The 17,240-nt window shown below is 42.4% G+C and overlaps 1 protein-coding gene across 3 annotated transcripts in view; it reads right to left on the bottom strand.

Annotated features, from left to right (window-relative positions):
• The window catches only part of FAM118B (family with sequence similarity 118 member B), a 46,398-nt gene that overhangs the window by 29,066 nt on the left and 92 nt on the right, over nt 1-17,240 (bottom strand). For 2 of the 3 annotated variants that reach the window (XM_079928598.1, XM_079928600.1), the window contains exon 1: nt 17,168-17,234. The exons of the other annotated variant lie outside the window; for it this stretch is intronic. The gene's annotated coding sequence lies outside the window, so the exon portion shown is untranslated. Of the gene's footprint in view, nt 1-17,167; nt 17,235-17,240 lie in introns of those variants that run through there. 3 annotated transcript variants of the gene reach the window in all.

Here is a 17,240-nt window from a genome sequence, read left to right as displayed (position 1 = left end):
AGTTTGCTCCTACTTTTATCCCTAAATTGTATGTGCCTGACACCCTCTACCTTCTGTTAGATAAGATCTGTATCACACTCATTTCCTGAAAATTTGCTTTAATACAGTCACTGATAAAATGCCAGATTGCTACCACTTATTCTTGGGATTTCACCAGCAAACAATGACCTATCAATGAAAAATGTGAGAATGAACTCATAAGATATAGGGTTTCTGGAAAGACTTTAAGGATTGAGACGTATAATCACAAATTCCAGAAAGCCTTTCAACTCAAGTCCCAAAATAAACTACACTGGTATTCCAGGCTCAAGAGCTGAGATGTTGTTTATATCATTTATTTTCAATTATAAAACCAAAGTAACACAGCATGTACAGGGAACAAAAGTGTTTCAAGAAGGAGTAATGGAACATCCAAATTAAAATCTGCTTTGAATTAGAAGTTGGTGATGGAAGTTGATGATTTTACCATGCAAAGAATGATAACTAATAAATTCCTTCTTTGTCCCTGCTTTCCCTCCTGTGAAGCTTCTATCTGAGAAAGTATATCCTGAAAACAATGACACATGTTGCTAAGGAAGGAGACTTTAAAAATATTTAATAAAAATATTTTCCATGGGGACTTCCCTGGTGGTGCAGTGGTTAAGAATCCTCCTGCCAATGCAGGGGACACAGGTTCAATCCCTGGTCCGGGAAGATCCCACATGCCGCAGAGCAACTAAGCCCGTGCGCCACACCTACTGAGCCTGAACTCTAGAGCCCGCGAGCCACAACTACTGAAGCCCTTGCACCTACAGCCCATGTTCCGCAACAAGACAAGCCACTGCAATGAGAAGCCTGAGCACTGCAACAAAGAGTAGCCCCTGCTCGCCGCAACTAGAGAAAGCCTGTGCGTAGCAACGCAGCCAAAAATACATAAATAAAATAAATTTATAAAAAAAAAGAAATATGGTCTTTATTAAAAAAATAATATTTTCCATGTATCAAGTAGTACGATGATACAAACAATTTCATCACAAGTGACCTAGGCAATTCATTAAAAATAAGATTAAATAAATCTTCAAGGGTAAGATTTTACATTCTAGCCAGTCCTTGAAAACTGAAGTCCCCTATTAAGACAGTGTGAATTATGAATGGCTGGACCCTCAACTGCTTGCTTCTCATGCCACCAAGAGGACACACAATGTGCCACATACAGACATAGGTTCCTTCAAGTCCGGGCGAGCTCAGGCCATGTCACCATTATAGAGGATTTCTCTATGAGCTGAAATTTGACAAGCTGTAAAGAAGGGAAGACTTTCCTGTCATAATAAAAATTAAAATGTTTAGTAAGAATATCCCACCTAGTTTCCACTCCTTTTTACTTTCTTGAGGATTTCTGACTTAAACAGCACTGAGTTTGAAAAAATTTTTTTCAAGTTGCATTTTGACATGGAGCTTGGCAAATGTTATGGTTAAAAACTTCAAGTGTAGCTGAATGTTAATAGTGATTAAGTGAACTGTCAACACCGTGTGAGACATCTCAGAAGTCCATTGTGGCCATGTAATCCAAAACCCGTTCACAGTAAAACCAAGGACAGAATATAGGAAAGATACACAAAACAGACCTGTCTTCGCACAATATCTTAAACTGACATAACGGATAAAAAAGAACTGAATAGACACCCATCTTGGGTTCTTAATTATGTTTAAAACTCAATTATCAAAATACCCAGTAAAGAGGGATTTCGCAAAAAGCTTGCTGTGAATGCATTCAATCTTTTCATTCTGTCATTCAACAGAGATTAAATGTCTATGAAGTGCTCGCTCCTGAACTTCCCACTCAGGATGGCAATGGAACTGGAGGTCTACAGAGGTCATGGCATTTCCTTTTAAAGAAAAAGAGGGCAGGGCTTCCCTGGTGGCGCAGTGGTTGAGAGTCCGCCTGCCGATGCAGGGGACACGGGGAGCCGCTGGGCCCGTGAGCCATGGCCGCTGAGCCTGCGCGTCGGGAGCCTGTTCTCCGCAACGGGAGAGGCCACAGCAGTGAGAGGCCCGCGTACTGCGCAAAAAAAAAAAAAAAAAAAAGAAAAAGAGGGCAGACCATGCAGTCCTATCTAAAGGAAGGAGAGAAAAGGCCTTGCAAATTTTTCTAGGGCCCGTCTAACTCAGTTATATTAACCTGTACCATTTTCCTTTTTTACTGTGAGATGAATGTAGAATGTTTTGTTTCAGAAAGTCAAAGACGTGTGCTTCTCAGCATTTTCTTTAGTGATCATACCTCATATTTAACCTCATGGGAAACTAAACTCAAAACAATAAACAGCAATTTCGCAGAGAGGACTCAAGTATGAAACAACCATGACAAATTGGGAAAGCAATCAGTAAGAAAGAAGTTTAAGAAACCACAAAAGGATACTCGAAAAATAAAATTCAGAAACATGGGAAAAGATCAGTAATGGGCAAGTACGGCAGAACACCTCCCTGGATAAACTAAGCCTGGTTCTTTATAAAGAATACTGTATATGCAAAACAAAGATGATACTGAATATACACACCAACACGATACACTTGACATGCGTGCAACTGTGGCAGCATTCTTCTATATTAGTATTGATCACATAACCTGCACCCCAACCCCGCCCAAGTACAAACGCCCCTCCCCGTCTCCTGCCTCTTGTCTGTAGAGAAGTTGAAGTCTCCCAGGCCTCTGAGTCACAAAGGAGCAGGCTCAAGCAGCTAACGATCAGGACAATAGAGTTACAGACTCAGTGTCTGATGCATGTTCCTGAGTGCTTTTACAGATACCGTAACTGCCACCAGAGGGGAAAGGCTGACTGCATGATGACCAGACTGCAGCTGTGACAAACCACTCCATCTTGAGCAGTACGGAATCTACGGCTAGCACAGTGCCAAGAACTGACCTTAAGAGAATGGGATTAACACTACTGCTGAAAATAATCCGCATCTTTGTGGGCATCAAAATAATTGTAGCTTGTTCTGCCCCTGTATGGAAACGGACAACTACAACTGTGAGAAAAGAGATGCTACAGACCCATGTCAACATCTTCCACTCTAAGAATACAACACCCTACGTCAGCAGGAAGAAGTTACAGAAGACAGACCTTTGCCCATGATCCCACAGAAATGGAATGATGTTCTGACAAGTGGGGATTTGTAAGCAGCATTTGGCAGGAAAGAGCTCTCTGCAGGAGGCCTCTTTGCCTTGTCACTAACCTTAAACCAGCCCCCAGCGCCCCCCACTCCCCCCACCCCAGCTCTGCTCATCTCCAGCCCTAGTACACCTTTCAGATCTTTTGACCACGTGATACCTTGCCTAATCCTAGTCTGTTGGTTCTTTCCATAGATCAAAGGAGTAGAAATGAAGAATAAGTAACAGATAACCAGATCTCTTCCCCAGCTTCCCCTTCAGTAATCCGGCGAACAAACTGTGAACACGATAGCATCTAAAGAAAAATCAAGGGAATTCCCTGGCAGTCCAGTGGTTAGGACTTGGCACTTTCACCGCCGTGGCCCAGGTTCAATCCCTGGTGGGGGAATAAGATTCCCACACGCTGCACAGCTGGGCAGGGGGGCGGGGAGGGATCATCACAAGACGTCAGCAAGCCTGCACACAGTGGGATGTCGATGACTGTGACCCGCTACGTGAATGACTGACTGGGATTACTTCCCTTTTTCCCTTTAAAAACTTTCACAGCCAATCAGAATCTTTGGAGATGGTTTTGGGGGGACACTGAGTCCACCACCTCTGCAGATTGCAGGCATTCTATAATTAAAAGCAACTTTCCTTTCTACCAACATTTCTCTCTCTCTTAATTGATTTCTGAGTGGCCAGCAGCCAGACCTGATTTGGTAACAGGACCTTATGAAAGTAGTGTGCCTGATTTAGGTCGCAAACTTAAGAAACACATGGAAAATCTCACTGAGTCAAAGAACAGAAAATATAGATCACCAAATGAAAATGTTAAAAAAGGATTTGGAGCAACTGAGCTTGAAAGAAATAAGGGAGGTGACCAAACCTACTCTTACAGGGCAGCTTCTCCCAGACTCAGCCCAATCTTCACCCCCATCTCTGCCCCTCTTGGAGATACGTGCATTTGGCACCTTTGCCATCCTTTGCTGTAAAACAAAGCCTTTGGCTTTTAACCTGAGATCTCTAAATTGGAAAGGTAAATTTTCAGCTTTTACTAAATGCTAGGTCATATGAGCTTGTGATCTATCATCAGTTTCTCATTCACAGAAAAAGAGATTTTTTGCTTGTTTGTTTAGTTGCCCTTTGAAATGAATTTAAGAAACTTTCGTGTTACTTTGGAATTACCTAAATCAAGTTAAGACACGAGTCGGGGTATTTATAGATTACCACCTGCAGAGCATTCACAGAATGAAAATTCTTTCCCTAATTTATTCACTTATTTTGGCTTATGAACTTCTGAATTTGACTGAGAAGTCTGTTCCTAAAAGGCTGAGGAACTCCCTCCCTCCCTCTAGACCTGCTGGCTTCTTTACTGTTCCTCAAACAGGCCTGGAGCACTCTGGCCTTGGGGCCTTTCTTTGTATGACTGTTCCTTCTGCTGGATCTTCACCACCTCCCCCCCCACCCCGCCCCCTGCAAATCCGCACAAGTTTCCAATCCTTTGCTCAAGTCAGATCTTCTCAATGATGCTACCCTGACCACCGTATCTGAAGCTGCAGGCTCCTCACTCACTGCATCAACTGCTCTACTTTTAATTTCATAGCACATACCACCCCCAGTATACTAGTTATATTTATTAGTAGTATAATAAAGATATTAATTATGCTTATTATTTGCCATCTGCCTCCTCCCACTGGAATATAAACTCCTCAAAGGTAGGGATCTTTGTTTAGTTCACAATGCAGCCCGAGATGCTAAACGGTGCCTGGCACAGAGTAGGCACGCAAATACTTACTGAAATGAAGTAACTGAAATCTAAGATGTTGCTCATGATCAGAATTACAAGAAAGCAATTTATCGTGCAACAGAGAATGCATTTCTAATTAAAAGAAACACCCTGTGACTGCTTTTAATGCAACTAGGACCATAAAAGGCCATTTCTTTTTAAAATGGAACAAATGGGAAAAGACAAATTCCTGTGAAAATTGCGTGCACAGTAAATCAACATTCAGGCTATCACTTTTCAGATACACCAACAGTCACAACAGGGAGTGAAGGTAATCTGATTCCAGCAGGCAGAAGAAGGATTTCAGACTTAAAAGTTTTAGGACTATCCCTCTGACACTAAATGAAAAATTTTAGACGTAAATCATTTTATTTTTATAACTCAAGTTTCTGATATCTAAGATGTAAACTGATGTAGATTCTTAACGCAGGAACTCTTTATGGCAAACAACTCAAAGACCTTAGTATTTAGGGCTAAGAAATCGGTTTCTTTTATTTAATATATTAAATCTATCCTAAGTGTTTTACAACTAGAGAGGAAGAAAGTCTTTTGTAGCAGCAAAAGGGATTTCAAAACACAAATTGGATCAAGTCATGGTTTAAAATCACTCAAAAGCTTCTCTGGGTTTAATAATACAAAACTCCTCATCCTGCCTGCAAGACCTGGCCCGGCCTCTCCAGTCCTCTTGGCAACATCCCTTCCAGCCCTCAGCCTCACCCACACAGAACACATCACACACCTTTCCGGCTCACACAGTCTTTGTTTAGAGCGCTATACTCTGCCAGTGAAACAGGAGGGAAAGGGGCAGGCACAACCTTTGAAAGAATAACATAGCCTGAGGACATGACATAAACTGATTAGAACCAAATGGTCCAAGATGGCAGACAAGTCGACTTCCACTAGACCTTGAGCCTCAGTATACACTCACTGTAACACATCAGCAAGCTAAATGACACACCCACAGGCGCCATGACAGTTCCAAGGATCCATAAGGATCAAAAAGTGGGCACTGGCCCCATTCCTGGAAATCCCCGCCCCTTCCCTAAATAGCTGGAATACTCCTCCCACTCATTAGCCTATGAAATCACCCACCCCTATAAAAACTGACAGCCCCACACCCTGGTGCCTTTCTCACCTTCTGAGATGGCCCACACTCTGTGTAGTGTGTTTCTCTCTAAATAAATCCACTACTTACCTATCACTTTCTCTCTCACTGAATTCTTTCTGCATCAAGAACCTGAACTTCAGTAAGTCCTGAAAGCAGGTGTGTGATCTCAGTTGGAAGACTGTGGGTTTTGGCTGGGTTCAGTCCCAATCAGGATTTAGGCTGGGTTCAAGTCTCGGCATGTGGGTTCAAGTTCCTATCTGAGTTTTACACAGTTTAAAAGCTACATGCAGCGAATTCTCAGTCCCCTGAGTTCTTCCTCTGGCCTGGCACGATTATATTCTGTATATGCTGGTAGAGTTTAAAATGACTGGAACTGTACTAGCCACAGCAAATCCACTGCTTTGCAGTCACAAGTTGTTGAATTTTCATGTTAAAATACCTGTTAAATGCCAGGCATTGGGCTAAAAGTGATACTATTACCGCATCCAGTTCACCTCCAACAAACACCATGTAGTGTTTACAGTGAGCCAGGCACTTTTCTGCACTTTACAACGTTCACTCCTCTATGAAGCAGACACCATCACCATCACATGTCAGATACCACAGATAACGGAGGCACAGAGACATTAAGTAACTCGCTAGCGGTCACACGGCTATTTATCACACAGTAGATACGGGATGCTGATGCCAGAGCCCACGTTGTAGAGACACAACTCAATACTGTCTCACCAAAGATGACTAACGTCATACCCTTAAGGGCTAAACCCCTGAAAAGTCTCCATCTTTTAGGGGCAACGGAACTGTAAACATATACTTACCAATATGGCAAAATTCAATGAAATAGTTGAGACTTATTTTCCTTTACCTCTTGGAAGCATCTGACACTTAATTCCATTCTCATCTCCCCTGGATACTGTGTTTTCCTGGCCTTCCTCCCAACCCTTCTTCCTCTGCCCATTCCCTGAATGTGGACTGTCTTCATGGCACCATCTGAGGCTCTCCAGTTTAACCACTTTACCTACTCCCTACTCTCCCTACCCCACTTACTCCGATGGTTTGGCCTCCAACGAGGCCAACTAAATGCTAATGACTCCCAAATTTGTATCTTCAGCTCAGATCTCTCCTGTGTTTCAGACCCATGAGATACCTACTCAGAAGTTTCATTACAGCCCTTCAAAACTCAAACATACTTTTAGACAGTCCTATTTCAAACTTAAAGATCAAAACACAGTTCAAAAACCTGCTCCTAATCATGTGTTGGAGGTCTCTGAATGGCAGAAATAATCTCTGGGAGATAGGATTACAGGTGATTATTTCCTCCTTTCTGTCTCAAGCACTAACACAAGTATTTATTGATTTTGAAAGAACTGTCATCTACTTTAGGAAAGTTCTTGCAAGTACCTTCCCTGGATCAATCTCAGTAATCCCTTAAGAACAAGAGAATGATGGACCAGTGGGAACGTAGGAAAGTGGCTAAGCTTGTAACTGTAAACTAGCTGATATTCCGTTCAGGGTATTTGGATTTCTTCCTAATAAAAAATTAACTGAAAAATATTCTCTTTGATCTGTAAATGAACTGAGGGATGAAAGCACTGTTTAGACCTGAAACAAGAACCTGAAAGCTCCAAAAAGAGGTTATTATCTGCCACAGAGGCCCACCAGATCTAGAAAGACTAGGCTGATAGAAGAAACAGCTTTAAAAGCATTGCTTTGCAGAGCAGGCAGCATCAGTCTTAAAAAGTGGCCAGTGAAAATAATTAAGAAAAAAAGATAGATGAGAGAAAAACAGGTTAGGGAGACCTAAAAACATACTTTAATAAAGAGCGAAGGAGGTCAATGCAAGACTGAGGAGTCACAGGGAGAGACAAGAGGGCTGGATGGCCTGGGCCCCGAGGTGGGGACAATGCATGGGGGCGGAGGGAGTGGGGGAAGGCACTTCTGTTTTCTGAGAAAACGAACAGGTTGCATGTAGGCACCCGGGAATAAGTTTAGGGTACAGCGAAGTAGAAAGAACAAGCGATCCCATTTGGTTCTGTGAAGAAAAGCAGCTTTCAGGAGGAACTCTTGGAGCAAGTGTAAGCATCCTGGTTTCATGCTGACATCAGTTCAAAAAACTGTATTCTTAAGAGTTTGCCCCTGCTTTTACACCACACGTTTTCTTATACGTAAATCCCCTTCGGGTTTTTTTTTTTTCCTAACTTTTCTTCCTTCATTTACCTTAGTGTCTTAGTAAAATTAACTTTTTAAAATACTAAGTACTTGTGGATTCACCCAAAGAGCAGCAGAGCATGTTTCTAGAGCAGAAGAAAGAGAGAAGCAGTGCATTTCTAGTGACTGAGGCCAGTGGGCGAGTTGGGGTGATGGAACCGGAAGTGAGCAGAGGGCTGGACCCTCCAGGTCCCCGTGGACATGCCTTAGTGGGGTCTAGAGAGCTGTGGTGAAACGCTAAGTTCTTATCACATTCATTCTGGCAATAGATCTCAAACCTGCTCCAATGTGGAGAGCAGGAAACTGAAAACTATAATGGGCTCTCATTAAAGCTGTCATATCCATACGACAAGAATGGATATTATGAAAAATGATCAAAGGAAAAGAAAAGATCGGGAGAAAAATCACAGGAATCATAGAAGAAAATGTCCCCGGATTGAAGGACATGAATTTCCAGAATGAAAGGGTCCACGGAGCACTCGGAATAGTCAATGATGAATACCTGCACCAGGGCACATCATCGTGAAACTCCAGACCACCAGGGATAGAGAGAGTATCTTCAAACTTCCAGTGAGGGAGAGAAGAGAAACCAAACCAACAAAGCAAGGTTTCGTAGAAAAGGTGTGAACCACCACACCTCCAGGGCACTTACAGATACCGGGAAGTACAACGAGGCCTTCAAAACTCTGAGGGAAAATTATTTCTAACCTGGGACTCGATTACACTTCCAAACTATCAAACAAGTTTGTGGGCAAAATAAAGTCTTTCAGATACTTCTTTGGATGTAAGATGTGAGCCAAGAAATGGGACGGCATGGGGGCCAGCCCAGGAGGAGAGTAAAGGTCAGTTCCTGCATGATACTGACAGGAAGCAGCAAAGGGAGGAGGAAGGTGATGCAGGGCTCCAATAAAAAAATGGAAGTGATACATTTGAGCCCAGAGATAATGTTACTGCTATGAATGTGATTAATACATTAGTGCATTTGGAAAAAAATTAACATAGGTAAGTGAAATAACCAGGCAAAGGTGAGCCTACACACATGGAACGGCAACGCAGGATCACCTGGCTCAACCAACGGTGGACGACATTGGGCAGAGGTATAAATACAGGAGTGTCTGCTGGGCGGGCGGGCGGGAGGGAGACTGATTCCTGGGCCCTAACTCAGCATTCACGGAATCAAAATTTCTAGAGGAGTGATCTGTAGCTTTAAGCGTACCTCAGGTGATTCTTATCATCAAGCAAGTTGGGGAAATGCTGACTAGTACTTTGGGGTTAGTAAACTCAGAGTGGATTTGGTTTTCTGAGTCAGTTAACAGTGCAGCTCTCTTTATAACAGCTAGTGTAAGTCATTTTCATTAAACCAACAATATCATTAGAGCAAACACAGCATATTCCAATCACTAACAATTAATACACACACACACACACCCAATCCACATCTTTTTATATGGTCAATTAATCTATGACAAAGAAGGTAAGAATACACAATGGGGAAAAGACAGTCTTGTCAATAAATGTGTGGGGAAAACTGGACCGCTACCTGCAAAAGACTGAAAGTGGGCCACTTTCTTACGCCATATACAAAAATAAACTCAAAATGGATTAAAGAGTTAAATGTAAGACCTGAAACCAAAAGCTCCTAGAAGAAAACATAGGCAGTGCACTCTTTTGGTCTTAGCAATTTATTTTGGATCTGTCTCCTCAGGCAAGGGAAACAAAAGCAAAATAAACAAATGGAACTACAGTACATCAAACTAAAAACAGCCTTTGCACAGTTAAGGAAACTATCAACAAAACAAAAGGCAGCCTATGAATAGGAGAAGACATTTGCAAACAACATCAGGTAAGGGGTTAATACCCAAAATATACCAAGAATTCATACAACACAACGTCAAAAAAACCCAAACAACCTGATTAAAAAATGGGCAAAGGACCTGAATAGACATTCTTCCAAGAAGATATACAAATGGACAACAGGCACATGAACAGATGCTCAACATCACTAATCATCAGGGAAATGTAAATCAAAACCACAATGATATTCCATCTCACACCTGTCAGAACGGCTATCATCAAAAAGACAAGAAGTAGCAAGTGTCTTTATGGTGAGAATGAGAGAAAAGGGAACTCTCGTGCACTGTTGGTAGGATTGTAGACTGGTGCATCTATTATTACAGAATATTGTACAGAGGTTCCTCAAAAAATTAAAAACAGAATTGCCATATGATCCAGTGATTTCACTTCTGGGTATTTACCCAAAGAAAAAACACGAATTCGAAAAGACACATGCACACCAGTGTTCACTGCAGCATTATTTACAATAGCCAAAATACGGAAGCAAACTAAGTGTCCACCGATAGATGAATGGATAAAGAAGATACACACACACACACACACACACACACACACACACACACACACACACACACACACAGGAATATTACTCAGCCATAACAAAAAAGAAATCATGCCACTTATGATAACATGGATGGATCTAGAGAGTATTATGCTAAGTAAATAAATCAGAGAAAGACAGATACCATATGATCTCACTTACATGTGCAATCTAAGAAAACAAAACAAAATGAAAACAGACTCACAGATACAGAGAACAGGTGGTTGCCAGAGGGGAAGGGGGCTGGAGGTGGGGGAGAAATAGGTGGAGGTGGGGGAGAAATAGGTGAAGGGTACGAAGAGTTATAAAATAAATAAGCCACAGGGATGTAACATACAGCATAAGGAATATGGTCAATAATATTCTAATAACTTTGTATGGGGACAGATGGGTAACTAGACTTAATGCAGTGATCATTTCATAAAGTATGCAAATATCAAATCACCATGTTAGCACACCTGAAACTAACATACCACTGTATGCAAACTATATTTCAATTAAAAAAAGCCACATCTTTAACTTACTGATGAAATTTTCAAATGCTACAGAAAAGAGGTTTATTCAACTTAACCAACTATCTGTTGCAAAGACCTTCTTGAATTTCTCTAGGGATCCTCATATCCTCTTTTATCAACATGGTTGAATAATCCCTCAATTTTCCATTGTCCATGTTCTGGAAACAGTTTCTACGTTCACCCTTCCAGTGCATATTCCTTTTCCCATAAGATACTTGGTCATCTTCATTTATATAAATGCTACAAAATACATAGCTCTTTAAGATGTTGAAAATGCTCTTAAATGTTACAAGAATGTAACATTCTTGTTTTATAATCATAAAATGCTGACTACTAATGTGAGTACCTACTACACAGTAGGAACCAGATATACTTATCTTGCTGCTCATCACAACAATCTTATCAGGTAGGTATTATTGGTTCCATCGCACATATGAAGAAACTGAGGCTGAGAAGATTAAATTCTTGTAAATAACAAAGCATGATGCAAATCCCAGTCTGTTTTTGAAGCTCATGCTGTTTCTAAAATACTCATTTCCTGCAAGCACTGGAATTTCAGCGATCATCAGGTTGTTTACTCCACCCCCCTTTTTGGACGAGAAATTTAGGGTACAAAACTTTGAAGTGATTCCCCTAAATGGCAGAATGAAACCAAATTCCATAGCTCTTGACTCTTACTGTATTTTTATTCCACAAATCTATGCACTGATGCTATACTAGGTGCTGGACAGGGCTAGTATTTATTGAGCATTAACTACGTATGGGGCTCTACAGAGCTTTAACCAGCATTAACTCACTCGATCCTCATGGTGGTCTTAGGGTAGACATTCTTCCCATTTTACAGGATAAAAAAAACTAAAGTGAGAGAGATTAAGTAACTTGCACAAGGTCACACAGCTAGCAAGTGGCAGAGCTGGATCTGAAACCCAGCCTACATGACTCTGAAGTGCAAGCTCTTAGCATCTCCAAGGTTTACAGTCCACATTATCTCTTCTGAATGCCCATATGGTTTTAGTCTAATTAAAAGTGTACACATGATGTGTGGACCCTTCTTTCAACCTGATGATTCAAACAAATGAAGTGTTAGAAAGTGAGACCAACAGGAAAATCTGTACACTGACTGGTTGCTTGGTGATACCAGGAATATATTTTTTAAGGTGTGATGATGGTATTGAGGTTACGCTGAAAACTAGTTCTTATCTTTGACAGATACATACTGAAGTGTTTACAGATGAAACGATTATTTCTGGGATTTGATTCAAAACCATTTGGGAGTTTGGGGTGTAGAACAAGACTGGCCCTGTGTTGGCTGGATGTATCAGAAGCTGGCTCATGGGTACATGGGGTTTATTAGAGTTTTCTCTATCATGTAAACGTTTGAAAATTTCCACAATTCAGAAAGAATGCACAAAAAAAAGAGAAAAAGATGAGAAAAACCATGTTATTTTAACAGTATTTGGGAAACAGAAATATGAATGATTTTCCCTCACTCTACTTTTTGTATTTTCACATTTTCTATATTACTTTTATAATGGAAAACATAAAATAAGCTACTTAAAGAAATTCCCCCCCCAGAAAAAAGAAATTCCCTATCTTCTAAAAATAGGCAGAGCAAGTCTGCCCATAATCTAATGAGGTCAAAGCATCATGACGAAAGCATTTCCCAGCCCTTTATCAGTTAACTACCATTCACACACTTTAAAAAAAGGCCACTTTTTAAGGACAAGTATGGTCTTTAAATATTAAACTAGCCAAGAGCATAAAGGTACATAAGGGCAAAACAGATTAGACACAGACTTAAGAAAAATAATTATGGTAACTAGACTTGTGGCGGTGATCACTTTGTAGCGTGTATAAATGTTGAATTATAATGCTGTACAACTGAAACATAAATAATAATAATTTAAAAAAGAAATTAATCCCCCAAACCAGATATGGTCAGGTAAAAATGGGTTACATTTCAAGGGATAATTAATATATAACATGCTTTGGTTTAAAAAAAAAAAAAAAAAGACTAACTAGTGATACAGTTCCTCTTGATAGTTAGGCAGAGTTTGGGACAAAGACTTTGAATGTGTAATGCTGACCTTCCTAATGGTCACATGGGCCACAGGACAGGGATCCCCTCGCCAGTGTATGGCCAGGTGGGGATGGGACAGCCACAGATCACAGGCCAGCTGTCTTCTGTGGGTCACCGCCAGTTTTCCTCAGTGACACAACAATAATTTCCATGTGTGTCACAGTATGAAAAAAGTTTGGGAAGCAGTATTAAAGCTAGACCTGCCCTGACATTGCTCAAAAGCTGAAAAAAAGTGAAACAAGGGGCAACAGTACGATGGAATCTCTTTGAAATGCTGGCATGGAAAAAAGAACGAACACACATGGTATAGGTCAATACCATTGTTTTCTAATTTTTTTTCTACCTGCACTCCTTTCCACAACCCACCTAGGAAATCTGAAGGTGTATTCCAGCAGAACTCAATGAAGTAACCTCCAAACATAAATGTTAGCTCAGTGGCATAAGGTTAAATTGTGGGGACAGGATTAAAATCCTGGTTCTCTGTGCCAATGCTAAATGTACTCAAGGTAAGTCTGAAATAAATTCCACTTGTTAAGAAAGAGAAGCACTTAAGTGTCAGTGGAAAATCTTGATAGAAGCTTAGAGCTAGTAAGGATCTTCTTTTAAAAGACAAATAACTGAAGCCCAAATTACTCGCTCAAGTTCACAGCAGCTGAACTGGGACCAGTCCCCAGATCTCCCAGCTGCCGGCAACTGCTCTTTCCAGGGCACCTCCAGAGAACTGCTAATTGCTTCTTTGAATCTCTCTAAAACCATAAAACAATATCCAAGTACTTCCTGCTCCTCAGGGAAACTGAATCGCTGGTTAATCTGCAACTAGCAAATCGCTGTTCAAGGAACCAGAATTTAACCTCATGCCACTAATTAACCTTAAATTTGGGATATTTAGACACAAGTTCTTTTATTAGTCCCTGTTTGTATTTATGAAATAAAAAGAAGGCTTTGTTGTTCTTGCACAGGTTAAAAAATATCCTTAAAAACAAATTATCAAGTTCTTCTTTATATGGTTATGGGGGGGCACATATTATGATATATCAAGATCTAGGTAGATAAGCCACGTTCGTACTCTGTAAGAATGAAGACACCACTAATAGAATTTCCCTCCTTATACTGAGAAAACAGTCCAGATAAGAAGAGTCCCCAACCAAAAAGAGAGTATGAGATTAGTGCAGAAGTGGAAAAATGCGCTATCTAAAACAGGATTACCTGAATGAGGAAGAGAAAGGAGGTAATATATATCTTTACATAAATTCTTGTGTACTGAGAGCAACTCTATTTCAAATCAACAAGTGGCCAGACTCAAAGGATAAACATTAAGGAACCAAACTTCTGTACCCACATTGGCTAAAGCTGTACTGTGATACCAAGCAAACAAAAACTCTGAATTCTTCAAAGTTCTCTTACAAAGTTTCAACAAGAAAAACCTAAAAGTTCCTTCTCCAGAAAAAAAGAGACCAGTGTTTTTATGCCTAGGCACTATAGTGTGTGCCTTGGGTTAACCTGAAACCCAAGAACACAAGCTCTGTGTCACTGACAATGACATCTGAGTTGGTTCTTCATTTTGTTTCCTGCCACAGAAGGCCAATTCTGCAGGAACAGGGGTCACTTCTTGAATGCCATTAAGGACAGGTTAAGGCAGAAAAAGGCTCCCCAGCCCCCCCCCCCCAAAACCATAAAAGTCCTACACCTAAAACAGGCTTGTAATTAATGTAACGATACGAATTTAAGTGCTGATGTCCAAATTTCAGAGTCCCTGGAAAGGAGTCTTCACATACTTATGTAACACGTGATGTGCGACTGCTTGGTGAAATTAGAACCTGGGTCTGGGACATTATCAGTAAAAGGTAGTAATTCTCAACTTCTCTAGATCTGTGTCTTTCCTGGGAATTTGCAGGGGGAAAAAACAGTAGGAGAGAAGCTGTTTCTCAATCTCCCTTCGAATTCTTCACATTTATACCCCGACCACCTCTCTTATTACAGAAACATACACAGGTCTTCTTTCCCCCTCTTTACAAATACATGTACTCCTACCTCCAATCTTTAGGTCAAAAATGGACAGAAATTAGATAATTCAAACTGTTCAGACACACCTAACCCATGCCTCTGACGTGCTTCAGCCACAAGGGATATTTGTGAATTTACTCTGTACCAGATGCGGGGGATAAAAAAAATGAATGAGTCCTTAAGGCACTCACAGTTCAACAGCAGCTGTCAATAGTACATCTTGACCTGTACAACTCAAAACCAATTCACACTCAAAGGACAGTACAGTGTAGGGAAAAAGACCAGTGAACGGGGCTTCCCTGGTGGCGCAGTGGTTGAGAGTCTGCCTGCCAATGCAGGGGACACGGGTTCATGCCCCGGTCCGGGAAGATCCCACATGCCGTGGAGCGGCTGGGCCCGTGAGCCATGGCCGCTAAGCCTGCGCGTCCGGAGCTTGCGCTCCGCAACGGGAGAGGCCACAGCAGTGAGAGGCCCGCGTACCGCAAAAAAAAAAAAAAAAACCAGTGAACGAAGCACAGCCTTTCTACTGAGCACTCAGATTGCAGCTTCCTAGCTGATTTCCCAGTTATCAAAGCCCTCTCCTTTTCAATCTGTCCTGCATTCAAATGCCAGATTCATTTCCAGAATTCCACTTTCAAGGAGTCTCTCTCCTGCTCTAGCATCTTCAAAGACTCCTCCCTACTTACCACATCTAGTTCAAACCCTTCTTCCAGTTAAAGTCTTCTGTAGGCTAGCTCCACTTACCTGTTCAACTTTATCTCATGCTCTACAGGGCTCCCTTCTGCCAATCCCTTTTAGAGGGGTAGGACGCAAACTTAATTCCACCACCTCCTCTAACTCCTCAGGCAGCCTCCATCCTAAGCAGTCTTAAAAACCGTTTCCTCTGTCGTCAGCACAGATCCGTTAATTTCTTGAGATCTCGTCAGGGCTCGGCATCAGCTTTCTTCTTCATAAATGGCAGGTCTGTTCCCAGGTTCTTTTTTTTTTTTTGCGGCACGTGGGCCTCTCACTGTTGTGGCCTCGCCCGTTGCGGAGCACAGGCTCCGGACGCACAGGCTCAGCGGCCATGGCTCACGGGCCCAGCCGGTCCGTGTCATGTGGGATCTTCCTGGACCAGGGCATGAACCCGTGTCCCCTGCATCAGCAGGCGGACTCCCAACCACTGCGCCACCAGGGAAGCCCCCCAGGTTCTTTTAACATTACTATCCCAACCAGATGTTCCTCTTCCTTGCCACCCCTTAGTGAAGTCCCAGGGTCTTGACTTAGTGAAGTCCCTGGCAGTTTGGGCATGGGAGTCCCAACACTGCACCTTGTAAGAGAAGGAGAGGGTCTGGAGCAAGTTACAAACCAGGGATGGAGAAAACGAAGGAAGTGGAAAAGGGAAGGGAAGATTCCTGCTCTGTACTTTGTCTTTTCTTTGGAAGCGGTGGGGGGAGGGACGGGGGAGACGCCACGAAATGAATTCTTGAAGAAGGCAGAAGAAACTCAAGGTGCTCCCTAGGAAGAAAATATGGACCCGTGGATAACGGAAGGGCTCCCCATCACCCCTGGGAGAGAAGGACTAGTTACAACGTGAAACAAAGAGGTTGGGAATCAGGAGATGAGGGGTGGAGAGGCTTCAGAGATCCCGCGTCTCCGAAGGTCGAGCGGTAAGGAAAAAAAAAAGGACGCGAGGCGTCCCTCGAGGGATTGGCCGAGCACCCGGGACGTGGCTGCCAAAACGGACGAGGTGGGCGCCTCAGACGGCTCTGGGGCGAGTGTCCATGGGGCACGCTTCTCCCGGGGGCGGGGAGGCGGTTTTGAGTGGGGTCGTCTCTTAAAGGGAGAAACGGTTTCCCAAGATAGGGACCTCCGAGAACGGAAGCGCTGGGGACGCGGAAACGTTAAAGCGTTGAGGCACCGGCATTTCCCAGCCCCAACCCGGCTTCTCCACACACTCACCGCGTCTCCTCCGAACACAACCGCTCCAGTTGCAGCTACCGGCCAACGCAGCCGCACTTAGCGCGCCTCGCCC

Source organism: Stenella coeruleoalba (assembly GCF_951394435.1).
Source record: "Stenella coeruleoalba genome assembly, chromosome: 8".
NCBI lineage: Eukaryota > Metazoa > Chordata > Mammalia > Artiodactyla > Delphinidae > Stenella > Stenella coeruleoalba.
The sequence above is the reverse complement of the archived record's forward strand: the minus strand, read 5'-3'. Positions and strand labels throughout refer to the sequence as shown.